General features: G+C 44.6%; 8 non-coding genes across 8 annotated transcripts; all 8 read right to left on the bottom strand.

The window, feature by feature from the left end:
- Positions 1-7,023: 7,023 nt before the first annotated feature.
- TRNAG-CCC (transfer RNA glycine (anticodon CCC)) lies at positions 7,024-7,095 on the bottom strand. Its single transcript has one exon. It is a non-coding gene; the product is annotated as a tRNA-Gly (tRNA).
- A 3,126-nt stretch (positions 7,096-10,221) lies between these two features.
- TRNAG-CCC (transfer RNA glycine (anticodon CCC)) lies at positions 10,222-10,293 on the bottom strand. The gene has a single exon. It is a non-coding gene; the product is annotated as a tRNA-Gly (tRNA).
- A 3,126-nt stretch (positions 10,294-13,419) lies between these two features.
- TRNAG-CCC (transfer RNA glycine (anticodon CCC)) lies at positions 13,420-13,491 on the bottom strand. The gene has a single exon. It is a non-coding gene; the product is annotated as a tRNA-Gly (tRNA).
- Positions 13,492-15,006: 1,515 nt separating this feature from the next.
- Positions 15,007-15,078, bottom strand: TRNAG-CCC (transfer RNA glycine (anticodon CCC)). The gene has a single exon. It is a non-coding gene; the product is annotated as a tRNA-Gly (tRNA).
- Positions 15,079-16,606: 1,528 nt separating this feature from the next.
- Positions 16,607-16,678, bottom strand: TRNAG-CCC (transfer RNA glycine (anticodon CCC)). Its single transcript has one exon. It is a non-coding gene; the product is annotated as a tRNA-Gly (tRNA).
- Positions 16,679-18,205: 1,527 nt separating this feature from the next.
- TRNAG-CCC (transfer RNA glycine (anticodon CCC)) lies at positions 18,206-18,277 on the bottom strand. Its single transcript has one exon. It is a non-coding gene; the product is annotated as a tRNA-Gly (tRNA).
- Positions 18,278-19,792: 1,515 nt separating this feature from the next.
- Positions 19,793-19,864, bottom strand: TRNAG-CCC (transfer RNA glycine (anticodon CCC)). Its single transcript has one exon. It is a non-coding gene; the product is annotated as a tRNA-Gly (tRNA).
- Positions 19,865-24,577: 4,713 nt separating this feature from the next.
- TRNAG-CCC (transfer RNA glycine (anticodon CCC)) lies at positions 24,578-24,649 on the bottom strand. The gene has a single exon. It is a non-coding gene; the product is annotated as a tRNA-Gly (tRNA).
- Positions 24,650-26,626: the final 1,977 nt, after the last annotated feature.

Raw genomic sequence — 26,626 nt, 5'->3', positions numbered from 1 at the left:
GATTTGATTTTAACTGGGAGCCAGAGATCTACCCGGTGAGGGCGAGGCTTTTGAGCGTTTGGGAGCGTTCGGGACGTGAGGACGTTGGACAGGAAATGTTGCCATCTTGAAATATCCAACCTTCCTGCTGTCGTGAGAGGCTCTTTCCATGGACATCTGCCTCTTGGAGTCCTCTCAACTTGCTCTCTGATATAACATTTTGTGAGCTGCAGTTACATCCGATGGCTACAAGGTGGCGCTGCATTCAGGTGAGAGAACAAGTGTGCACAAAATCGTTGGGGACTTTTGCCAGATTCATCGGTGGATCTTGCCTACTTTTATTCACATGCTAGATATTGCCTAGAAATGCTTTTTAATATAGAGATGCTAGAGTTAGAATGTCTGGTCGGGGTTCAGCCCTTTCATTGTCTACCGCCCGCAACATATTTATTACCAGCACATGTGAGTGGTGACTCTGCTTTTTGGAAAATAGCATCTAATAGGACAATGAATGTAGCAGATGGGGCGATCGAGATGCCTGCCTAAGTATTTCATTTTTTTTTTTATTTAATGTCTGCTTAATCTGTTCATGATATTTCCGTTTTGTGACATGTTGCATTAAAACAAATCCTGCTTGGAGAACATATAAAAATTTGCACTGCATTGGCCGGGAATCGAACCCGGGTCAACTGCTTGGGCAGCAGCTATGCTCACCACTATACCACCAACGCCCTATGATGTGGTTGCTCTCGGTTCTAAAGATTACAACCCCGAGTTCAATGACTATCTTGCACCAGTTTCAATGGTGCATTTGGTTTAGATACCAACATGAAAAGCAGTAGAAAGTTTCTTGTAGAGGGTATGAAACTGGGGATTGAAACCAAGGCCAAATCTGTGCAGAAGAGAAGAAATGGAAAGCAGTAGTACAAATAGTGGAAATGAACATATTTAGGCAGCATTGGAAGCAAAGCAGCGAAGAGAAAGAGAGTGCCTTCCATGAAATGCCCAGGAGAATGATAAGAGCAGAACGAAAAGGCAAGAATGACATTCAAAGCATGCCCAGAAAAACGTGTGACGGTCCCACCAGTCATTTATGCTTATAATTGGGTATCTTTACTTTCAAAGTATGGGGTTGATCCTTTGGCGATCACTCTCTTGTATTTCAGCAGAGACAGATAGTTGAGAAGTCTTTTCTCACATAGCTAGCACAAGCCTGAGCTTTTCCTTGCTGGTAGCGTGGAAATGACAGATTGGTTCTCAGAAGAAAAAACAAGAAATATTATAGCAGAAGATGCTTTCGATCCATCGACCTCTGGGTTATGGGCCCAGCACGCTTCCGCTGCGCCACTCTGCTCCCTTGTAAAAGTGTTCTCTTTATGCAGAGGAGGAGCTTTCAGCGAAGTGGCGAGGGATTGGTGGGTCTCGCTCCTCATTTGCCTAAGCATGCTGCAATGTATGCTGGGTGCAGAAAATCTTCATCTTCTCGTCTCACAGTCAGTCATAACTGAAAGTGCAGACCCTCTTGGGAACTAGCAGTTTCAGGCCTTTACCAAGATAGCAGCTCTCTAACCCACTCCTCTCTCTTTGATCCTAGCGCTAGCATGCTCAGGATTTGATTTTAACTGGGAGCCAGAGATCTACCCGGTGAGGGCTTGCCCGGTGTGAGGCTTTTGAGCGTTTGGGAGCGTTCGGGATGTGAGGACATTGGACAGGAAATGTTGCCATCTTGAAATATCCAACCTTCCTGCTGTCGTGAGAGGCTCTTTCCATGGACATCTGCCTCTTGGAGTCCTCTCAACTTGCTCTCTGATATAACATTTTGTGAGCTGCAGTTACATCCGATGGCTACAAGGTGGCGCTGCATTCAGGTGAGAGAACAAGTGTGCACAAAATTGTTGGGGACTTTTGCCAGATTCATCGGTGGATCTTGCCTACTTTTATTCACATGCTAGATATTGCCTAGAAATGCTTTTTAATATAGAGATGCTAGAGTTAGAATGTCTGGTCGGGGTTCAGCCCTTTCATTGTCTACCGCCCGCAACATATTTATTACCAGCACATGTGAGTGGTGACTCTGCTTTTTGGAAAATAGCATCTAATAGGACAATGAATGTAGCAGATGGGGCGATCGAGATGCCTGCCTAAGTATTTCATTTTTTTTTTAATTTAACGTCTGATTAATCTGTTCATGATATTTCCGTTTTGTGACATGTTGCATTAAAACAAATCCTGCTTGGAGAACATATAAAAATTTGCACTGCATTGGCTGGGAATCGAACCCGGGTCCACTGCTTGGGAAGCAGCTATGCTCACCACTATACCACCAACGCCCTATGATGTGGTTGCTCTCGGTTCTAAAGATTACAACCCCGAGTTCAATGACTATCTTGCACCAGTTTCAATGGTGCATTTGGTTTAGATACCAACATGAAAAGCAGTAGAAAGTTTCTTGTAGAGGGTAAGGAACTGGGGATTGAAACCAAGGCCAAATCTGTGCAGAAGAGAAGAAATGGAAAGCAGTAGTACAAATAGTGGAAATGAACATATTTAGGCAGCATTGGAAGCAAAGCAGCGAAGAGAAAGAGAGTGCCTTCCATGAAATGCCCAGGAGAATGATAAGAGCAGAACGAAAAGGCAAGAATGACATTCAAAGCATGCCCAGAAAAACGTGTGACGGTCCCACCAGTCATTTATGCTTATAATTGGGTATCTTTACTTTCAAAGTATGGGGTTGATCCTTTGGCGATCACTCTCTTGTATTTCAGCAGAGACAGATAGTTGAGAAGTCTTTTCTCACATAGCTAGCACAAGCCTGCGCTTTTCCTTGCTGGTAGCGTGGAAATGACAGATTGGTTCTCAGAAGAAAAAACAAGAACTATTATAGCAGAGGATGGTTTCGATCCTTCGACCTCTGGGTTATGGGCCCAGCACGCTTCCGCTGCGCCACTCTGCTCCCTTGTAAAAGTGTTCTCTTTATGCAGAGGAGGAGCTTTCAGCGAAGTGGCGAGGGATTGGTGGGTCTCGCTCCTCATTTGCCTAAGCATGCTGCAATGTATGCTGGGTGCAGAAAATCTTCATCTTCTCGTCTCACAGTCAGTCATAACTGAAAGTGCAGACCCTCTTGGGAACTAGCAGTTTCAGGCCTTTACCAAGATAGCAGCTCTCTAACCCTCTCCTCTCTCTTTGATCCTAGCGCTAGCATGCTCAGGATTTGATTTTAACTGGGAGCCAGAGATCTACCCGGTGAGGGCGAGGCTTTTGAGCGTTTGGGAGCGTTCGGGACGTGAGGACATTGGACAGGAAATGTTGCCATCTTGAAATATCCAACCTTCCTGCTGTCGTGAGAGGCTCTTTCCAGGGACATCTGCCTCTTGGAGTCCTCTCAACTTGCTCTCTGATATAACATTTTGTGAGCTGCAGTTACATCCGATGGCTACAAGGTGGCGCTGCATTCAGGTGAGAGAACAAGTGTGCACAAAATCGTTGGGGACTTTTGCCAGATTCATCGGTGGATCTTGCCTACTTTTATTCACATGCTAGATATTGCCTAGAAATGCTTTTTAATATAGAGATGCTAGAGTTAGAATGTCTGGTCGGGGTTCAGCCCTTTCATTGTCTACCGCCCGCAACATATTTATTACCAGCACATGTGAGTGGTGACTCTGCTTTTTGGAAAATAGCATCTAATAGGACAATGAATTTAGCAGATGGGGCGATCGAGATGCCTGCCTAAGTATTTCATTTTTTTTTTATTTTAACGTCTGATTAATCTGTTCATGATATTTCCGTTTTGTGACATGTTGCATTAAAACAAATCCTGCTTGGAGAACATATAAAAATTTACACTGCATTGGCCGGGAATCGAACCCGGGTCAACTGCTTGGGCAGCAGCTATGCTCACCACTATACCACCAACGCCCTATGATGTGGGTGCTCTCGGTTCTAAAGATTACAACCCCGAGTTCAATGACTATCTTGCACCAGTTTCAATGGTGCATTTGGTTTAGATACCAACATGAAAAGCAGTAGAAAGTTTCTTGTAGAGGGTAAGAAACTGGGGATTGAAACCAAGGCCAAATCTGTGCAGAAGAGAAGAAATGGAAAGCAGTAGTACAAATAGTGGAAATTAACATATTTAGGCAGCATTGGAAGCAAAGCAGCGAAGAGAAAGAGAGTACCTTCCATGAAATGCCCAGGAGAATGATAAGAGCAGAACGAAAAGGCAAGAATGACATTCAAAGCATGCCCAGAAAAACGTGTGACGGTCCCACCAGTCATTTATGCTTATAATTGGGTATCTTTACTTTCAAAGTATGGGGTTGATCCTTTGGCGATCACTCTCTTGTATTTCAGCAGAGACAGATAGTTGAGAAGTCTTTTCTCACATAGCTAGCACAAGCCTGCGCTTTTCCTTGCTGGTAGCGTGGAAATGACAGATTGGTTCTCAGAAGAAAAAACAAGAAATATTATAGCAGAGGATGCTTTCGATCCATCGACCTCTGGGTTATGGGCCCAGCACGCTTCCGCTGCGCCACTCTGCTCCCTTGTAAAAGTGTTCTCTTTATGCAGAGGAGGAGCTTTCAGCGAAGTGGCGAGGGATTGGTGGGTCTCGCTCCTCATTTGCCTAAGCATGCTGCAATGTATGCTGGGTGCAGAAAATCTTCATCTTCTCGTCTCACAGTCAGTCATAACTGAAAGTGCAGACCCTCTTGGGAACTAGCAGTTTCAGGCCTTTACCAAGATAGCAGCTCTCTAACCCTCTCCTCTCTCTTTGATCCTAGCGCTAGCATGCTCAGGATTTTATTTTAACTGGGAGCCAGAGATCTACCCGGTGAGGGCTTGACTGGTGTGAGGCTTTTGAGCGTTTGGGAGCGTTCGGGACGTGAGGACATTGGACAGGAAATGTTGCCATCTTGAAATATCCAACCTTCCTGCTGTCGTGAGAGGCTCTTTCCATGGACATCTGCCTCTTGGAGTCCTCTCAACTTGCTCTCTGATATAACATTTTGTGAGCTGCAGTTATATCCGATGGCTACAAGGTGGCGCTGCATTCAGGTGAGAGAACAAGTGTGCACAAAATCGTTGGGGACTTTTGCCAGATTCATCGGTGGATCTTGCCTACTTTTATTCACATGCTAGATATTGCCTAGAAATGCTTTTTAATATAGAGATGCTAGAGTTAGAATGTCTGGTCGGGGTTCAGCCCTTTCATTGTCTACCGCCCGCAACATATTTATTACCAGCACATGTGAGTGGTGACTCTGCTTTTTGGAAAATAGCATCTAATAGGACAATGAATGTAGCAGATGGGGCGATCGAGATGCCTGCCTAAGTATTTCATTTTTTTTTTAATTTAACGTCTGATTAATCTGTTCATGATATTTCCGTTTTGTGACATGTTGCATTAAAACAAATCCTGCTTGGAGAACATAAAAATTTGCACTGCATTGGCCGGGAATTGAACCCGGGTCAACTGCTTGGGAAGCAGCAATGCTCACCACTATACCACCAACACCCAATGATGTGGTTGCTCTCGGTTCTAAAGATTACAACCCCGAGTTCAATGACTATCTTGCACCAGTTTCAATGGTGCATTTGGTTTAGATACCAACATGAAAAGCAGTAGAAAGTTTCTTGTAGAGGGTAAGGAACTGGGGATTGAAACCAAGGCCAAATCTGTGCAGAAGAGAAGAAATGGAAAGCAGTAGTACAAATAGTGGAAATGAACATATTTAGGCAGCATTGGAAGCAAAGCAGCGAAGAGAAAGAGAGTGCCTTCCATGAAATGCCCAGGAGAATGATAAGAGCAGAACGAAAAGGCAAGAATGACATTCAAAGCATGCCCAGAAAAACGTGTGACGGTCCCACCAGTCATTTATGCTTATAATTGGGTATCTTTACTTTCAAAGTATGGGGTTGATCCTTTGGCGATCACTCTCTTGTATTTCAGCAGAGACAGATAGTTGAGAAGTCTTTTCTCACATAGCTAGCACAAGCCTGCGCTTTTCCTTGCTGGTAGCGTGGAAATGACAGATTGGTTCTCAGAAGAAAAAACAAGAAATATTATAGCAGAGGATGGTTTCGATCCATTGACCTCTGGGTTATGGGCCCAGCACGCTTCCGCTGCGCCACTCTGCTCCCTTGTAAAAGTGTTCTCTTTATGCAGAGGAGGAGCTTTCAGCGAAGTGGCGAGGGATTGGTGGGTCTCGCTCCTCATTTGCCTAAGCATGCTGCAATGTATGCTGGGTGCAGAAAATCTTCATCTTCTCGTCTCACAGTCAGTCATAACTGAAAGTGCAGACCCTCTTGGGAACTAGCAGTTTCAGGCCTTTACCAAGATAGCAGCTCTCTAACCCTCTCCTCTCTCTTTGATCCTAGCGCTAGCATGCTCAGGATTTGATTTTAACTGGGAGCCAGAGATCTACCCGGTGAGGGCTTGCCCGGTGTGAGGCTTTTGAGCGTTTGGGAGCGTTCGGGACGTGAGAGGACGCTGGACAGGAAATGTTGCCATCTTGAAATATCCAACCTTCCTGCTGTCGTGAGAGGCTCTTTCCATGGACATCTGCCTCTTGGAGTCCTCTCAACTTGCTCTCTGATATAACATTTTGTGAGCTGCAGTTACATCCGATGGCTACAAGGTGGCGCTGCATTCAGGTGAGAGAACAAGTGTGCACAAAATCGTTGGGGACTTTTGCCAGATTCATCGGTGGATCTTGCCTACTTTTATTCACATGCTAGATATTGCCTAGAAATGCTTTTTAATATAGAGATGCTAGAGTTAGAATGTCTGGTCGGGGTTCAGCCCTTTCATTGTCTACCGCCCGCAACATATTTATTACCAGCACATGTGAGTGGTGACTCTGCTTTTTGGAAAATAGCATCTAATAGGACAATGAATTTAGCAGATGGGGCGATCGAGATGCCTGCCTAAGTATTTCATTTTTTTTTTAATTTAACGTCTGATTAATCTGTTCATGATATTTCCGTTTTGTGACATGTTGCATTAAAACAAATCCTGCTTGGAGAACATATAAAAATTTGCACTGCACTGGCCGGGAATCGAACCCGGGTCAACTGCTTGGGAAGCAGCTATGCTCACCACTATACCACCAACGCCCTATGATGTGGTTGCTCTCGGTTCTAAAGATTACAACCCCGAGTTCAATGACTATCTTGCACCAGTTTCAATGGTGCATTTGGTTTAGATACCAACATGAAAAGCAGTAGAAAGTTTCTTGTAGAGGGTAAGGAACTGGGGATTGGAACCAAGGCCAAATCTGTGCAGAAGAGAAGAAATGGAAAGCAGTAGTACAAATAGTGGAAATGAACATATTTAGGCAGCATTGGAAGCAAAGCAGCGAAGAGAAAGAGAGTGCCTTCCATGAAATGCCCAGGAGAATGATAAGAGCAGAACGAAAAGGCAAGAATGACATTCAAAGCAGGCCCAGAAAAATGTGTGACGGTCCCACCAGTCATTTATGCTTATAATTGGGTATCTTTACTTTCAAAGTATGGGGTTGATCCTTTGGCGATCACTCGCTTGTATTTCAGCAGAGACAGATAGTTGAGAAGTCTTTTCTCACATAGCTAGCACAAGCCTGCGCTTTTCCTTGCTGGTAGCGTGGAAATTACAGATTGGTTCTCAGAAGAAAAAACAAGAAATATTATAGCAGAGGATGGTTTCGATCCATCGACCTCTGGGTTATGGGCCCAGCACGCTTCCGCTGCGCCACTCTGCTCCCTTGTAAAAGTGTTCTCTTTATGCAGAGGAGGAGCTTTCAGCGAAGTGGCGAGGGATTGGTGGGTCTCGCTCCTCATTTGCCTAAGCATGCTGCAATGTATGCTGGGTGCAGAAAATCTTCATCTTCTCGTCTCACAGTCAGTCATAACTGAAAGTGCAGACCCTCTTGGGAACTAGCAGTTTCAGGCCTTTACCAAGATAGCAGCTCTCTAACCCTCTCCTCTCTCTTTGATCCTAGCGCTAGCATGCTCAGGATTTGATTTTAACTGGGAGCCAGAGATCTACCCGGTGAGGGCTTGCCCGGTGTGAGGCTTTTGAGCGTTTGGGAGCGTTCGAGACGTGAGGACATTGGACAGGAAATGTTGCCATCTTGAAATATCCAACCTTCCTGCTGTCGTGAGAGGCTCTTTCCATGGACATCTGCCTCTTGGAGTCCTCTCAACTTGCTCTCTGATATAACATTTTGTGAGCTGCAGTTACATCCGATGGCTACAAGGTGGCGCTGCATTCAGGTGAGAGAACAAGTGTGCACAAAATCGTTGGGGACTTTTGCCAGATTCATCGGTGGATCTTGCCTACTTTTATTCACATGCTAGATATTGCCTAGAAATGCTTTTTAATATAGAGATGCTAGAGTTAGAATGTCTGGTCGGGGTTCAGCCCTTTCATTGTCTACCGCCCGCAACATATTTATTACCAGCACATGTGAGTGGTGACTCTGCTTTTTGGAAAATAGCATCTAATAGGACAATGAATGTAGCAGATGGGGCGATCGAGATGCCTGCCTAAGTATTTCATTTTTTTTTTAATTTAACGTCTGCTTAATCTGTTCATGATATTTCCGTTTTGTGACATGTTGCATTAAAACAAATCCTGCTTGGAGAACATATAAAAATTTGCACTGCATTGGCTGGGAATCGAACCCGGGTCAACTGCTTGGACAGCAGCTATGCTCACCACTATACCACCAACGCCCTATGATGTGGTTGCTCTCGGTTCTAAAGATTACAACCCCGAGTTCAATGACTATCTTGCACCAGTTTCAATGGTGCATTTGGTTCAGATACCAACATGAAAAGCAGTAGAAAGTTTTTTGTAGAGGGTAAGAAACTGGGGATTGAAACCAAGGCCAAATCTGTGCAGAAGAGAAGAAATGGAAAGCAGTAGTACAAATAGTGGAAATGAACATATTTAGGCAGCATTGGAAGCAAAGCAGCGAAGAGAAAGAGAGTGCCTTCCATGAAATGCCCAGGAGAATGATAAGAGCAGAACGAAAAGGCAAGAATGACATTCAAAGCATGCCCAGAAAAACGTGTGACGGTCCCACCAGTCATTTATGCTTATAATTGGGTATCTTTACTTTCAAAGTATGGGGTTGATCCTTTGGCGATCACTCTCTTGTATTTCAGCAGAGACAGATAGTTGAGAAGTCTTTTCTCACATAGCTAGCACAAGCCTGCGCTTTTCCTTGCTGGTAGCGTGGAAATGACAGATTGGTTCTCAGAAGAAAAAACAAGAAATATTATAGCAGAGGATGCTTTCGATCCATCGACCTCTGGGTTATGGGCCCAGCATGCTTCCGCTGCGCCACTCTGCTCCCTTGTAAAAGTGTTCTCTTTATGCAGAGGAGGAGCTTTCAGTGAAGTGGCGAGGGATTGGTGGGTCTCGCTCCTCATTTGCCTAAGCATGCTGCAATGTATGCTGGGTGCAGAAAATCTTCATCTTCTCGTCTCACAGTCAGTCATAACTGAAAGTGCAGACCCTCTTGGGAACTAGCAGTTTCAGGCCTTTACCAAGATAGCAGCTCTCTAACCCTCTCCTCTCTCTTTGATCCTAGCGCTAGCATGCTCAGGATTTGATTTTAACTGGGAGCCAGAGATCTACCCGGTGAGGGCTTGCCCGGTGTGAGGCTTTTGATCGTTTGGGAGCGTTCGGGACGTGAGGACATTGGACAGGAAATGTTGCCATCTTGAAATATCCAACCTTCCTGCTGTCGTGAGAGGCTCTTTCCATGGACATCTGCCTCTTGGAGTCCTCTCAACTTGCTCTCTGATATAACATTTTGTGAGCTGCAGTTACATCCGATGGCTACAAGGTGGCGCTGCATTCAGGTGAGAGAACAAGTGTGCACAAAATCGTTGGGGACTTTTGCCAGATTCATCGGTGGATCTTGCCTACTTTTATTCACATGCTAGATATTGCCTAGAAATGCTTTTTAATATAGAGATGCTAGAGTTAGAATGTCTGGTCGGGGTTCAGCCCTTTCATTGTCTACCGCCCGCAACATATTTATTACCAGCACATGTGAGTGGTGACTCTGCTTTTTGGAAAATAGCATCTAATAGGACAATGAATGTAGCAGATGGGGCGATCGAGATGCCTGCCTAAGTATTTCATTTTTTTTTTAATTTAACGTCTGATTAATCTGTTCATGATATTTCCGTTTTGTGACATGTTGCATTAAAACAAATCCTGCTTGGAGAACATATAAAAATTTGCACTGCATTGGCCGGGAATTGAACCCGGGTCAACTGCTTGGGAAGCAGCTATGCTCACCACTATACCACCAACGCCCTATGATGTGGTTGCTCTCGGTTCTAAAGATTACAACCCCGAGTTCAATGACTATCTTGCACCAGTTTCAATGGTGCATTTGGTTTAGATACCAACATGAAAAGCAGTAGAAAGTTTCTTGTAGAGGGTAAGAAACTGGGGATTGAAACCAAGGCCAAATCTGTGCAGAAGAGAAGAAATGGAAAGCAGTAGTACAAATAGTGGAAATTAACATATTTAGGCAGCATTGGAAGCAAAGCAGCGAAGAGAAAGAGAGTACCTTCCATGAAATGCCCAGGAGAATGATAAGAGCAGAACGAAAAGGCAAGAATGACATTCAAAGCATGCCCAGAAAAACGTGTGACGGTCCCACCAGTCATTTATGCTTATAATTGGGTATCTTTACTTTCAAAGTATGGGGTTGATCCTTTGACGATCACTCTCTTGTATTTCAGCAGAGACAGATAGTTGAGAAGTCTTTTCTCACATAGCTAGCACAAGCCTGCGCTTTTCCTTGCTGGTAGCGTGGAAATGACAGATTGGTTCTCAGAAGAAAAAACAAGAAATATTATAGCAGAGGATGGTTTCGATCCATCGACCTCTGGGTTATGGGCCCAGCACGCTTCCGCTGCGCCACTCTGCTCCCTTGTAAAAGTGTTCTCTTTATGCAGAGGAGGAGCTTTCAGCGAAGTGGCGAGGGATTGGTGGGTCTCGCTCCTCATTTGCCTAAGCATGCTGCAATGTATGCTGGGTGCAGAAAATCTTCATCTTCTCGTCTCACAGTCAGTCATAACTGAAAGTGCAGACCCTCTTGGGAACTAGCAGTTTCAGGCCTTTACCAAGATAGCAGCTCTCTAACCCTCTCCTCTCTCTTTGATCCTAGCGCTAGCATGCTCAGGATTTGATTTTAACTGGGAGCCAGAGATCTACCCGGTGAGGGCTTGCCTGGTGTGAGGCTTTTGAGCGTTTGGGAGCGTTCGAGACGTGAAGACATTGGACAGGAAATGTTGCCATCTTGAAATATCCAACCTTCCTGCTGTCGTGAGAGGCTCTTTCCATGGACATCTGCCTCTTGGAGTCCTCTCAACTTGCTCTCTGATATAACATTTTGTGAGCTGCAGTTACATCCGATGGCTACAAGGTGGCGCTGCATTCAGGTGAGAGAACAAGTGTGCACAAAATCGTTGGGGACTTTTGCCAGATTCATCGGTGGATCTTGCCTACTTTTATTCACATGCTAGATATTGCCTAGAAATGCTTTTTAATATAGAGATGCTAGAGTTAGAATGTCTGGTCGGGGTTCAGCCCTTTCATTGTCTACCGCCCGCAACATATTTATTACCAGCACATGTGAGTGGTGACTCTGCTTTTTGGAAAATAGCATCTAATAGGACAATGAATGTAGCAGATGGGGCGATCGAGATGCCTGCCTAAGTATTTCATTTTTTTTTTAATTTAACGTCTGCTTAATCTGTTCATGATATTTCCGTTTTGTGACATGTTGCATTAAAACAAATCCTGCTTGGAGAACATATAAAAATTTGCACTGCATTGGCTGGGAATCGAACCCGGGTCAACTGCTTGGGCAGCAGCTATGCTCACCACTATACAACCAACGCCCTATGATGTGGTTGCTCTCGGTTCTAAAGATTACAACCCCGAGTTCAATGACTATCTTGCACCAGTTTCAATGGTGCATTTGGTTTAGATACCAACATGAAAAGCAGTAGAAAGTTTTTTGTAGAGGGTAAGAAACTGGGGATTGAAACCAAGGCCAAATCTGTGCAGAAGAGAAGAAATGGAAAGCAGTAGTACAAATAGTGGAAATGAACATATTTAGGCAGCATTGGAAGCAAAGCAGCGAAGAGAAAGAGAGTGCCTTCCATGAAATGCCCAGGAGAATGATAAGAGCAGAACGAAAAGGCAAGAATGACATTCAAAGCATGCCCAGAAAAACGTGTGACGGTCCCACCAGTCATTTATGCTTATAATTGGGTATCTTTACTTTCAAAGTATGGGGTTGATCCTTTGGCGATCACTCTCTTGTATTTCAGCAGAGACAGATAGTTGAGAAGTCTTTTCTCACATAGCTAGCACAAGCCTGCGCTTTTCCTTGCTGGTAGCGTGGAAATGACAGATTGGTTCTCAGAAGAAAAAACAAGAAATATTATAGCAGAGGATGCTTTCGATCCATCGACCTCTGGGTTATGGGCCCAGCATGCTTCCGCTGCGCCACTCTGCTCCCTTGTAAAAGTGTTCTCTTTATGCAGAGGAGGAGCTTTCAGTGAAGTGGCGAGGGATTGGTGGGTCTCGCTCCTCATTTGCCTAAGCATGCTGCAATGTATGCTGGGTGCAGAAAATCTTCATCTTCTCGTCTCACAGTCAGTCATAACTGAAAGTGCAGACCCTCTTGGGAACTAGCAGTTTCAGGCCTTTACCAAGATAGCAGCTCTCTAACCCTCTCCTCTCTCTTTGATCCTAGCGCTAGCATGCTCAGGATTTGATTTTAACTGGGAGCCAGAGATCTACTCGGTGAGGGCTTGCCCGGTGTGAGGCTTTTGAGCGTTTGGGAGCGTTCGGGACGTGAGGACATTGGACAGGAAATGTTGCCATCTTGAAATATCCAACCTTCCTGCTGTCGTGAGAGGCTCTTTCCATGGACATCTGCCTCTTGGAGTCCTCTCAACTTGCTCTCTGATATAACATTTTGTGAGCTGCAGTTACATCCGATGGCTACAAGGTGGCGCTGCATTCAGGTGAGAGAACAAGTGTGCACAAAATCGTTGGGGACTTTTGCCAGATTCATCGGTGGATCTTGCCTACTTTTATTCACATGCTAGATATTGCCTAGAAATGCTTTTTAATATAGAGATGCTAGAGTTAGAATGTCTGGTCGGGGTTCAGCCCTTTCATTGTCTACCGCCCGCAACATATTTATTACCAGCACATGTGAGTGGTGACTCTGCTTTTTGGAAAATAGCATCTAATAGGACAATGAATGTAGCAGATGGGGCGATCGAGATGCCTGCCTAAGTATTTCATTTTTTTTTTAATTTAACGTCTGATTAATCTGTTCATGATATTTCCGTTTTGTGACATGTTGCATTAAAACAAATCCTGCTTGGAGAACATATAAAAATTTGCACTGCATTGGCCGGGAATCGAACCCGGGTCAACTGCTTGGGAAGCAGCTATGCTCACCACTATACCACCAACGCCCTATGATGTGGTTGCTCTCGGTTCTAAAGATTACAACCCCGAGTTCAATGACTATCTTGCACCAGTTTCAATGGTGCATTTGGTTTAGATACCAACATGAAAAGCAGTAGAAAGTTTCTTGTAGAGGGTAAGGAACTGGGGATTGAAACCAAGGCCAAATCTGTGCAGAAGAGAAGAAATGGAAAGCAGTAGTACAAATAGTGGAAATGAACATATTTAGGCAGCATTGGAAGCAAAGCAGCGAAGAGAAAGAGAGTGCCTTCCATGAAATGCCCAGGAGAATGATAAGAGCAGAACGAAAAGGCAAGAATGACATTCAAAGCAGGCCCAGAAAAACGTGTGACGGTCCCACCAGTCATTTATGCTTATAATTGGGTATCTTTACTTTCAAAGTATGGGGTTGATCCTTTGACGATCACTCTCTTGTATTTCAGCAGAGACAGATAGTTGAGAAGTCTTTTCTCACATAGCTAGCACAAGCCTGCGCTTTTCCTTGCTGGTAGCGTGGAAATGACAGATTGGTTCTCAGAAGAAAAAACAAGAAATATTATAGCAGAGGATGCTTTTGATCCATCGACCTCTGGGTTATGGGCCCAGCACGCTTCCGCTGCGCCACTCTGCTCCCTTGTAAAAGTGTTCTCTTTATGCAGAGGAGGAGCTTTCAGCGAAGTGGCGAGGGATTGGTGGGTCTCGCTCCTCATTTGCCTAAGCATGCTGCAATGTATGCTGGGTGCAGAAAATCTTCATCTTCTCGTCTCACAGTCAGTCATAACTGAAAGTGCAGACCCTCTTGGGAACTAGCAGTTTCAGGCCTTTACCAAGATAGCAGCTCTCTAACCCTCTCCTCTCTCTTTGATCCTAGCGCTAGCATGCTCAGGATTTGATTTTAACTGGGAGCCAGAGATCTACCGGGTGAGGGGAGGCTTTTGAGCGTTTGCGAGCGTTCGGGACGTGAGGACGTTGGACAGGAAAGGTTGCCATCTTGAAATATCCAACCTTCCTGCTGTCGTGAGAGGCTCTTTCCATGGACATCTGCCTCTTGGAGTCCTCTCAACTTGCTCTCTGATATAACATTTTGTGAGCTGCAGTTACATCCGATGGCTACAAGGTGGCGCTGCATTCAGGTGAGAGAACAAGTGTGCACAAAATCGTTGGGGACTTTTGCCAGATTCATCGATGGATCTTGCCTACTTTTATTCACATGCTAGATATTGCCTAGAAATGCTTTTTAATATAGAGATGCTAGAGTTAGAATGTCTGGTCGGGGTTCAGCCCTTTTATTGTCTACCGCCCGCAACATATTTATTACCAGCACATGTGAGTGGTGACTCTGATTTTTGGAAAATAGCATCTAATAGGACAATGAATGTAGCAGATGGGGCGATCGAGATGCCTGCCTAAGTATTTCATTTTTTTTTTAATTTAACGTCTGATTAATCTGTTCATGATATTTCCGTTTTGTGACATGTTGCATTAAAACAAATCCTGCTTGGAGAACATATAAAAATTTGCACTGCATTGGCCGGGAATCGAACCCGGGTCAACTGCTTGGGAAGCAGCTATGCTCACCACTATACCACCAACGCCCTATGATGTGGTTGCTCTCGGTTCTAAAGATTACAACCCCGAGTTCAATGACTATCTTGCACCAGTTTCAATGGTGCATTTGGTTTAGATACCAACATGAAAAGCAGTAGAAACTTTCTTGTAGAGGGTAAGAAACTGGGGATTGAAACCAAGGCCAAATCTGTGCAGAAGAGAAGAAATGGAAAGCAGTAGTACAAATAGTGGAAATTAACATATTTAGGCAGCATTGGAAGCAAAGCAGCGAAGAGAAAGAGAGTGCCTTCCATGAAATGCCCAGGAGAATGATAAGAGCAGAACGAAAAGGCAAGAATGACATTCAAAGCATGCCCAGAAAAACGTGTGACGGTCCCACCAGTCATTTATGCTTATAATTGGGTATCTTTACTTTCAAAGTATGGGGTTGATCCTTTGGCGATCACTCTCCTGTATTTCAGCAGAGACAGATAGTTGAGAAGTCTTTTCTCACATAGCTAGCACAAGCCTGCGCTTTTCCTTGCTGGTAGCGTGGAAATGACAGATTGGTTCTCAGAAGAAAAAACAAGAAATATTATAGCAGAGGATGCTTTCGATCCATCGACCTCTGGGTTATGGGCCCAGCACGCTTCCGCTGCGCCACTCTGCTCCCTTGTAAAAGTGTTCTCTTTATGCAGAGGAGGAGCTTTCAGCGAAGTGGCGAGGGATTGGTGGGTTTCACTCCTCATTTGCCTAAGCATGCTGCAATGTATGCTGGGTGCAGAAAATCTTCATCTTCTCGTCTCACAGTCAGTCATAACTGAAAGTGCAGACCCTCTTGGGAACTAGCAGTTTCAGGCCTTTACCAAGATAGCAGCTCTCTAACCCTCTCCTCTCTCTTTGATCCTAGCGCTAGCATGCTCAGGATTTGATTTTAACTGGGAGCCAGAGATCTACCCGGTGAGGGCTTGCCCGGTGTGAGGCTTTTGAGCGTTTGGGAGCGTTCGGGACGTGAGGACATTGGACAGGAAATGTTGCCATCTTGAAATATCCAACCTTCCTGCTGTCGTGAGAGGCTCTTTCCATGGACATCTGCCTCTTGGAGTCCTCTCAACTTGCTCTCTGATATAACATTTTGTGAGCTGCAGTTACATCCGATGGCTACAAGGTGGCGCTGCATTCAGGTGAGAGAACAAGTGTGCACAAAATCGTTGGGGACTTTTGCCAGATTCATCGGTGGATCTTGCCTACTTTTATTCACATGCTAGATATTGCCTAGAAATGCTTTTTAATATAGAGATGCTAGAGTTAGAATGTCTGGTCGGGGTTCAGCCCTTTCATTGTCTACCGCCCGCAACATATTTATTACCAGCACATGTGAGTGGTGACTTTGCTTTTTGGAAAATAGCATCTAATAGGACAATGAATGTAGCAGATGGGGCGATCGAGATGCCTGCCTAAGTATTTCATTTTTTTTTTTAATTTAACGTCTGATTAATCTGTTCATGATATTTCCGTTTTGTGACATGTTGCATTAAAACAAATCCTGCTTGGAGAACATATAAAAATTTGCACTGCATTGGCCGGGAATTGAACCCGGGTCAACTGCTTGGGAAGCAGCTATGCTCACCACTATACCACCAACGCCCTATGATGTGGTTGCTCTCGGTTCTAAAGATTACAACCCCGAGTTCAATGACTATCTTGCACCAGTTTCAATGGTGCATTTGGTTTAGATACCAACATGAAAAGCAGTAGAAAGTTTCTTGTAGAGGGTAAGAAACTGGGGATTGAAACCAAGGCCAAATCTGTGCAGAAGAGAAGAAATGGAAAGCAGTAGTACAAATAGTGGAAATTAACATATTTAGGCAGCATTGGAAGCAAAGCAGCGAAGAGAAAGAGAGTACCTTCCATGAAATGCCCAGGAGAATGATAAGAGCAGAACGAAAAGGCAAGAATGACATTCAAAGCATGCCCAGAAAAACGTGTGACGGTCCCACCAGTCATTTATGCTTATAATTGGGTATCTTTACTTTCAAAGTATGGGGTTGATCCTTTGGCGATCACTCTGTTGTGTTTCAGCAGAGACAGATAGTTGAGAAGTCTTTTCTCACATAGCTAGCACAAGCCTGCGCTTTTCCTTGCTGGTAGCGTGGAAATGACAGATTGGTTCTCAGAAGAAAAAACAAGAAATATTATAGCAGAGGATGCTTTCGATCCATCGACCTCTGGGTTATGGGCCCAGCATGCTTCCGCTGCGCCACTCTGCTCCCTTCTAAAAGTGTTCTCTTTATGCAGAGGAGGAGCTTTCAGTGAAGTGGCGAGGGATTGGTGGGTCTCGCTCCTCATTTGCCTAAGCATGCTGCAATGTATGCTGGGTGCAGAAAATCTTCATCTTCTCGTCTCACAGTCAGTCATAACTGAAAGTGCAGACCCTCTTGGGAACTAGCAGTTTCAGGCCTTTACCAAGATAGCAGCTCTCTAACCCTCTCCTCTCTCTTTGATCCTAGCGCTAGCATGCTCAGGATTTGATTTTAACTGGGAGCCAGAGATCTACTCGGTGAGGGCTTGCCCGGTGTGAGGCTTTTGAGCGTTTGGGAGCGTTCGGGACGTGAGGACATTGGACAGGAAATGTTGCCATCTTGAAATATCCAACCTTCCTGCTGTCGTGAGAGGCTCTTTCCATGGACATCTGCCTCTTGGAGTCCTCTCAACTTGCTCTCTGATATAACATTTTGTGAGCTGCAGTTACATCCGATGGCTACAAGGTGGCGCTGCATTCAGGTGAGAGAACAAGTGTGCACAAAATCGTTGGGGACTTTTGCCAGATTCATCGGTGGATCTTGCCTACTTTTATTCACATGCTAGATATTGCCTAGAAATGCTTTTTAATATAGAGATGCTAGAGTTAGAATGTCTGGTCGGGGTTCAGCCCTTTCATTGTCTACCGCCCGCAACATATTTATTACCAGCACATGTGAGTGGTGACTCTGCTTTTTGGAAAATAGCATCTAATAGGACAATGAATGTAGCAGATGGGGCGATCGAGATGCCTGCCTAAGTATTTCATTTTTTTTTTAATTTAACGTCTGATTAATCTGTTCATGATATTTCCGTTTTGTGACATGTTGCATTAAAACAAATCCTGCTTGGAGAACATATAAAAATTTGCACTGCATTGGCCGGGAATCGAACCCGGGTCAACTGCTTGGGAAGCAGCTATGCTCACCACTATACCACCAACGCCCTATGATGTGGTTGCTCTCGGTTCTAAAGATTACAACCCCGAGTTCAATGACTATCTTGCACCAGTTTCAATGGTGCATTTGGTTTAGATACCAACATGAAAAGCAGTAGAAAGTTTCTTGTAGAGGGTAAGGAACTGGGGATTGAAACCAAGGCCAAATCTGTGCAGAAGAGAAGAAATGGAAAGCAGTAGTACAAATAGTGGAAATGAACATATTTAGGCAGCATTGGAAGCAAAGCAGCGAAGAGAAAGAGAGTGCCTTCCATGAAATGCCCAGGAGAATGATAAGAGCAGAACGAAAAGGCAAGAATGACATTCAAAGCAGGCCCAGAAAAACGTGTGACGGTCCCACCAGTCATTTATGCTTATAATTGGGTATCTTTACTTTCAAAGTATGGGGTTGATCCTTTGACGATCACTCTCTTGTATTTCAGCAGAGACAGATAGTTGAGAAGTCTTTTCTCACATAGCTAGCACAAGCCTGCGCTTTTCCTTGCTGGTAGCGTGGAAATGACAGATTGGTTCTCAGAAGAAAAAACAAGAAATATTATAGCAGAGGATGCTTTTGATCCATCGACCTCTGGGTTATGGGCCCAGCACGCTTCCGCTGCGCCACTCTGCTCCCTTGTAAAAGTGTTCTCTTTATGCAGAGGAGGAGCTTTCAGCGAAGTGGCGAGGGATTGGTGGGTCTCGCTCCTCATTTGCCTAAGCATGCTGCAATGTATGCTGGGTGCAGAAAATCTTCATCTTCTCGTCTCACAGTCAGTCATAACTGAAAGTGCAGACCCTCTTGGGAACTAGCAGTTTCAGGCCTTTACCAAGATAGCAGCTCTCTAACCCTCTCCTCTCTCTTTGATCCTAGCGCTAGCATGCTCAGGATTTGATTTTAACTGGGAGCCAGAGATCTACCGGGTGAGGGGATGCTTTTGAGCGTTTGCGAGCGTTCGGGACGTGAGGACGTTGGACAGGAAATGTTGCCATCTTGAAATATCCAACCTTCCTGCTGTCGTGAGAGGCTCTTTCCATGGACATCTGCCTCTTGGAGTCCTCTCAACTTGCTCTCTGATATAACATTTTGTGAGCTGCAGTTACATCCGATGGCTACAAGGTGGCGCTGCATTCAGGTGAGAGAACAAGTGTGCACAAAATCGTTGGGGACTTTTGCCAGATTCATCGATGGATCTTGCCTACTTTTATTCACATGCTAGATATTGCCTAGAAATGCTTTTTAATATAGAGATGCTAGAGTTAGAATGTCTGGTCGGGGTTCAGCCCTTTTATTGTCTACCGCCCGCAACATATTTATTACCAGCACATGTGAGTGGTGACTCTGATTTTTGGAAAATAGCATCTAATAGGACAATGAATGTAGCAGATGGGGCGATCGAGATGCCTGCCTAAGTATTTCATTTTTTTTTTAATTTAACGTCTGATTAATCTGTTCATGATATTTCCGTTTTGTGACATGTTGCATTAAAACAAATCCTGCTTGGAGAACATATAAAAATTTGCACTGCATTGGCCGGGAATCGAACCCGGGTCAACTGCTTGGGAAGCAGCTATGCTCACCACTATACCACCAACGCCCTATGATGTGGTTGCTCTCGGTTCTAAAGATTACAACCCCGAGTTCAATGACTATCTTGCACCAGTTTCAATGGTGCATTTGGTTTAGATACCAACATGAAAAGCAGTAGAAACTTTCTTGTAGAGGGTAAGAAACTGGGGATTGAAACCAAGGCCAAATCTGTGCAGAAGAGAAGAAATGGAAAGCAGTAGTACAAATAGTGGAAATTAACATATTTAGGCAGCATTGGAAGCAAAGCAGCGAAGAGAAAGAGAGTGCCTTCCATGAAATGCCCAGGAGAATGATAAGAGCAGAACGAAAAGGCAAGAATGACATTCAAAGCATGCCCAGAAAAACGTGTGACGGTCCCACCAGTCATTTATGCTTATAATTGGGTATCTTTACTTTCAAAGTATGGGGTTGATCCTTTGGCGATCACTCTCCTGTATTTCAGCAGAGACAGATAGTTGAGAAGTCTTTTCTCACATAGCTAGCACAAGCCTGCGCTTTTCCTTGCTGGTAGCGTGGAAATGACAGATTGGTTCTCAGAAGAAAAAACAAGAAATATTATAGCAGAGGATGCTTTCGATCCATCGACCTCTGGGTTATGGGCCCAGCACGCTTCCGCTGCGCCACTCTGCTCCCTTGTAAAAGTGTTCTCTTTATGCAGAGGAGGAGCTTTCAGCGAAGTGGCGAGGGATTGGTGGGTTTCGCTCCTCATTTGCCTAAGCATGCTGCAATGTATGCTGGGTGCAGAAAATCTTCATCTTCTCGTCTCACAGTCAGTCATAACTGAAAGTGCAGACCCTCTTGGGAACTAGCAGTTTCAGGCCTTTACCAAGATAGCAGCTCTCTAACCCTCTCCTCTCTCTTTGATCCTAGCGCTAGCATGCTCAGGATTTGATTTTAACTGGGAGCCAGAGATCTACCCGGTGAGGGCTTGACCGGTGTGAGGCTTTTGAGCGTTTGGGAGCGTTCGGGACGTGAGGACATTGGACAGGAAATGTTGCCATCTTGAAATATCCAACCTTCCTGCTGTCGTGAGAGGCTCTTTCCATGGACATCTGCCTCTTGGAGTCCTCTCAACTTGCTCTCTGATATAACATTTTGTGAGCTGCAGTTACATCCGATGGCTACAAGGTGGCGCTGCATTCAGGTGAGAGAACAAGTGTGCACAAAATCGTTGGGGACTTTTGCCAGATTCATCGGTGGATCTTGCCTACTTTTATTCACATGCTAGATATTGCCTAGAAATGCTTTTTAATATAGAGATGCTAGAGTTAGAATGTCTGGTCGGGGTTCAGCCCTTTCATTGTCTACCGCCCGCAACATATTTATTACCAGCACATGTGAGTGGTGACTCTGCTTTTTGGAAAATAGCATCTAATAGGACAATAATTGTAGCAGATGGGGCGATCGAGATACCTGCCTAAGTATTTCATTTTTTTTTTAATTTAACGTCTGATTAATCTGTTCATGATATTTCCGTTTTGTGACATGTTGCATTAAAACAAATCCTGCTTGGAGAACATATAAAAATTTGCACTGCATTGGCCGGGAATCGAACCCGGGTCAACTGTTTGGGAAGCAGCTATGCTCACCACTATACCACCAGCGCCCTATGATGTGGTTGCTCTCGGTTCTAAAGATTACAACCCCGAGTTCAATGACTATCTTGCACCAGTTTCAATGGTGCATTTGGTTTAGATACCAACATGAAAAGCAGTAGAAAGTTTCTTGTAGAGGGTAAGGAACTGGGGATTGAAACCAAGGCCAAATCTGTGCAGAAGAGAAGAAATGGAAAGCAGTAGTACAAATAGTGGAAATGAACATATTTAGGCAGCATTGGAAGCAAAGCAGCCAAGAGAAAGAGAGTGCCTTCCATGAAATGCCCAGGAGAATGATAAGAGCAGAACGAAAAGGCAAGAATGACATTCAAAGCATGCCCAGGAAAACGTGTGACGGTCCCACCAGTCATTTATGCTTATAATTGGGTATCTTTACTTTCAAAGTATGGGGTTGATCCTTTGACGATCACTCTCTTGTATTTCAGCAGAGACAGATAGTTGAGAAGTCTTTTCTCACATAGCTAGCACAAGCCTGCGCTTTTCCTTGCTGGTAGCGTGGAAATGACAGATTGGTTCTCAGAAGAAAAAACAAGAAATATTATAGCAGAGGATGCTTTCGATCCATCGACCTCTGGGTTATGGGCCCAGCACGCTTCCGCTGCGCCACTCTGCTCCCTTGTAAAAGTGTTCTCTTTATGCAGAGGAGGAGCTTTCAGTGAAGTGGCGAGGGATTGGTGGGTCTCGCTCCTCATTTGCCTAAGCATGCTGCAATGTATGCTGGGTGCAGAAAATCTTCATCTTCTTGTCTCACAGTCAGTCATAACTGAAAGTGCAGACCCTCTTGGGAACTAGCAGTTTCAGGCCTTTACCAAGATAGCAGCTCTCTAACCCTCTCCTCTCTCTTTGATCCTAGCGCTAGCATGCTCAGGATTTGATTTTAACTGGGAGCCAGAGATCTACCCGGTGAGGGCTTGCCCGGTGTGAGGCTTTTGAGCGTTTGGGAGCGTTCGGGACGTGAGGACATTGGACAGGAAATGTTGCCATCTTGAAATATCCAACCTTCCTGCTGTCGTGAGAGGCTCTTTCCATGGACATCTGCCTCTTGGAGTCCTCTCAACTTGCTCTCTGATATAACATTTTGTGAGCTGCAGTTACATCCGATGGCTACAAGGTGGCGCTGCATTCAGGTGAGAGAACAAGTGTGCACAAAATCGTTGGGGACTTTTGCCAGATTCATCGGTGGATCTTGCCTACTTTTATTCACATGCTAGATATTGCCTAGAAATGCTTTTTAATATAGAGATGCTAGAGTTAGAATGTCTGGTCGGGGTTCAGCCCTTTCATTGTCTACCGCCCGCAACATATTTATTACCAGCACATGTGAGTGGTGACTCTGCTTTTTGGAAAATAGCATCTAATAGGACAATGAATGTAGCAGATGGGGCGATCGAGATGCCTGCCTAAGTATTTCATTTTTTTTTTAATTTAACGTCTGATTAATCTGTTCATGATATTTCCGTTTTGTGACATGTTGCATTAAAACAAATCCTGCTTGGAGAACATATAAAAATTTGCACTGCATTGGCTGGGAATCGAACCCGGGTCAACTGCTTGGGAAGCAGCTATGCTCACCACTATACCACCAACGCCCTATGATGTGGTTGCTCTCGGTTCTAAAGATTACAACCCCGAGTTCAATGACTATCTTGCACCAGTTTCAATGGTGCATTTGGTTTAGATACCAACATGAAAAGCAGTAGAAAGTTTCTTGTAGAGGGTAAGGAACTGGGGATTGAAACCAAGGCCAAATCTGTGCAGAAGAGAAGAAATGGAAAGCAGTAGTACAAATAGTGGAAATGAACATATTTAGGCAGCATTGGAAGCAAAGCAGCGAAGAGAAAGAGAGTGCCTTCCATGAAATGCCCAGGAGAATGATAAGAGCAGAACGAAAAGGCAAGAATGACATTCAAAGCATGCCCAGAAAAACGTGTGACGGTCCCACCAGTCATTTATGCTTATAATTGGGTATCTTTACTTTCAAAGTATGGGGTTGATCCTTTGACGATCACTCTCTTGTATTTCAGCAGAGACAGATAGTTGAGAAGTCTTTTCTCACATAGCTAGCACAAGCCTGCGCTTTTCCTTGCTGGTAGCGTGGAAATGACAGATTGGTTCTCAGAAGAAAAAACAAGAAATATTATAGCAGAGGATGCTTTCGATCCATCGACCTCTGGGTTATGGGCCCAGCACGCTTCTGCTGCGCCACTCTGCTCCCTTGTAAAAGTGTTCTCTTTATGCAGAGGAGGAGCTTTCAGCGAAGTGGCGAGGGATTGGTGGGTCTCGCTCCTCATTTGCCTAAGCATGCTGCAATGTATGCTGGGTGCAGAAAATCTTCATCTTCTCGTCTCACAGTCAGTCATAACTGAAAGTGCAGACCCTCTTGGGAACTAGCAGTTTCAGGCCTTTACCAAGATAGCAGCTCTCTAACCCTCTCCTCTCTCTTTGATCCTAGCGCTAGCATGCTCAGGATTTGATTTTAACTGGGAGCCAGAGATCTACCCGGTGAGGGGAGGCTTTTGAGCGTTTGCGAGCGTTCGGGACGTGAGGACGTTGGACAGGAAATGTTGCCATCTTGAAATATCCAACCTTCCTGCTGTCGTGAGAGGCTCTTTCCATGGACATCTGCCTCTTGGAGTCCTCTCAACTTGCTCTCTGATATAACATTTTGTGAGCTGCAGTTACATCCGATGGCTACAAGGTGGCGCTGCATTCAGGTGAGAGAACAAGTGTGCACAAAATCGTTGGGGACTTTTGCCAGATTCATCGATGGATCTTGCCTACTTTTATTCACATGCTAGATATTGCCTAGAAATGCTTTTTAATATAGAGATGCTAGAGTTAGAATGTCTGGTCGGGGTTCAGCCCTTTTATTGTCTACCGCCCGCAACATATTTATTACCAGCACATGTGAGTGGTGACTCTGATTTTTGGAAAATAGCATCTAATAGGACAATGAATGTAGCAGATGGGGCGATCGAGATGCCTGCCTAAGTATTTCATTTTTTTTTTAATTTAACGTCTGATTAATCTGTTCATGATATTTCCGTTTTGTGACATGTTGCATTAAAACAAATCCTGCTTGGAGAACATATAAAAATTTGCACTGCATTGGCCGGGAATCGAACCCGGGTCAACTGCTTGGGAAGCAGCTATGCTCACCACTATACCACCAACGCCCTATGATGTGGTTGCTCTCGGTTCTAAAGATTACAACCCCGAGTTCAATGACTATCTTGCACCAGTTTCAATGGTGCATTTGGTTTAGATACCAACATGAAAAGCAGTAGAAACTTTCTTGTAGAGGGTAAGAAACTGGGGATTGAAACCAAGGCCAAATCTGTGCAGAAGAGAAGAAATGGAAAGCAGTAGTACAAATAGTGGAAATTAACATATTTAGGCAGCATTGGAAGCAAAGCAGCGAAGAGAAAGAGAGTGCCTTCCATGAAATGCCCAGGAGAATGATAAGAGCAGAACGAAAAGGCAAGAATGACATTCAAAGCATGCCCAGAAAAACGTGTGACGGTCCCACCAGTCATTTATGCTTATAATTGGGTATCTTTACTTTCAAAGTATGGGGTTGATCCTTTGGCGATCACTCTCTTGTATTTCAGCAGAGACAGATAGTTGAGAAGTCTTTTCTCACATAGCTAGCACAAGCCTGCGCTTTTCCTTGCTGGTAGCGTGGAAATGACAGATTGGTTCTCAGAAGAAAAAACAAGAAATATTATAGCAGAGGATGGTTTCGATCCATCGACCTCTGGGTTATGGGCCCAGCACGCTTCCGCTGCGCCACTCTGCTCCCTTGTAAAAGTGTTCTCTTTATGCAGAGGAGGAGCTTTCAGCGAAGTGGCGAGGGATTGGTGGGTCTCGCTCCTCATTTGCCTAAGCATGCTGCAATGTATGCTGGGTGCAGAAAATCTTCATCTTCTCGTCTCACAGTCAGTCATAACTGAAAGTGCAGACCCTCTTGGGAACTAGCAGTTTCAGGCCTTTACCAAGATAGCAGCTCTCTAACCCTCTCCTCTCTCTTTGATCCTAGCGCTAGCATGCTCAGGATTTGATTTTAACTGGGAGCCAGAGATCTACCCGGTGAGGGCTTGCCCGGTGTGAGGCTTTTGAGCGTTTGGGAGCGTTCGGGACGTGAGAGGACGCTGGACAGGAAATGTTGCCATCTTGAAATATCCAACCTTCCTGCTGTCGTGAGAGGCTCTTTCCATGGACATCTGCCTCTTGGAGTCCTCTCAACTTGCTCTCTGATATAACATTTTGTGAGCTGCAGTTACATCCGATGGCTACAAGGTGGCGCTGCATTCAGGTGAGAGAACAAGTGTGCACAAAATCGTTGGGGACTTTTGCCAGATTCATCGGTGGATCCTGCCTACTTTTATTCACATGCTAGATATTGCCTAGAAATGCTTTTTAATATAGAGATGCTAGAGTTAGAATGTCTGGTCGGGGTTCAGCCCTTTTATTGTCTACCGCCCGCAACATATTTATTACCAGCACATGTGAGTGGTGACTCTGCTTTTTGGAAAATAGCATCTAATAGGACAATGAATTTAGCAGATGGGGCGATCGAGATGCCTGCCTAAGTATTTCATTTTTTTTTTAATCTAACGTCTGATTAATCTGTTCATGATATTTCCGTTTTGTGACATGTTGCATTAAAACAAATCCTGCTTGGAGAACATATAAAAATTTGCACTGCATTGGCCGGGAATTGAACCCGGGTCAACTGCTTGGGAAGCAGCAATGCTCACCACTATACCACCAACACCCAATGATGTGGTTGCTCTCGGTTCTAAAGATTACAACCCCGAGTTCAATGACTATCTTGCACCAGTTTCAATGGTGCATTTGGTTTAGATACCAACATGAAAAGCAGTAGAAAGTTTCTTGTAGAGGGTAAGGAACTGGGGATTGAAACCAAGGCCAAATCTGTGCAGAAGAGAAGAAATGGAAAGCAGTAGTACAAATAGTGGAAATGAACATATTTAGGCAGCATTGGAAGCAAAGCAGCGAAGAGAAAGAGAGTGCCTTCCATGAAATGCCCAGGAGAATGATAAGAGCAGAACGAAAAGGCAAGAATAACATTCAAAGCATGCCCAGAAAAACGTGTGACGGTCCCACCAGTCATTTATGCTTATAATTGG

This window comes from Triturus cristatus, chromosome 11 (assembly GCF_964204655.1).
Source record: "Triturus cristatus chromosome 11, aTriCri1.1, whole genome shotgun sequence".
Classification (NCBI taxonomy): domain Eukaryota; kingdom Metazoa; phylum Chordata; class Amphibia; order Caudata; family Salamandridae; genus Triturus; species Triturus cristatus.
The sequence above is the reverse complement of the archived record's forward strand: the minus strand, read 5'-3'. Positions and strand labels throughout refer to the sequence as shown.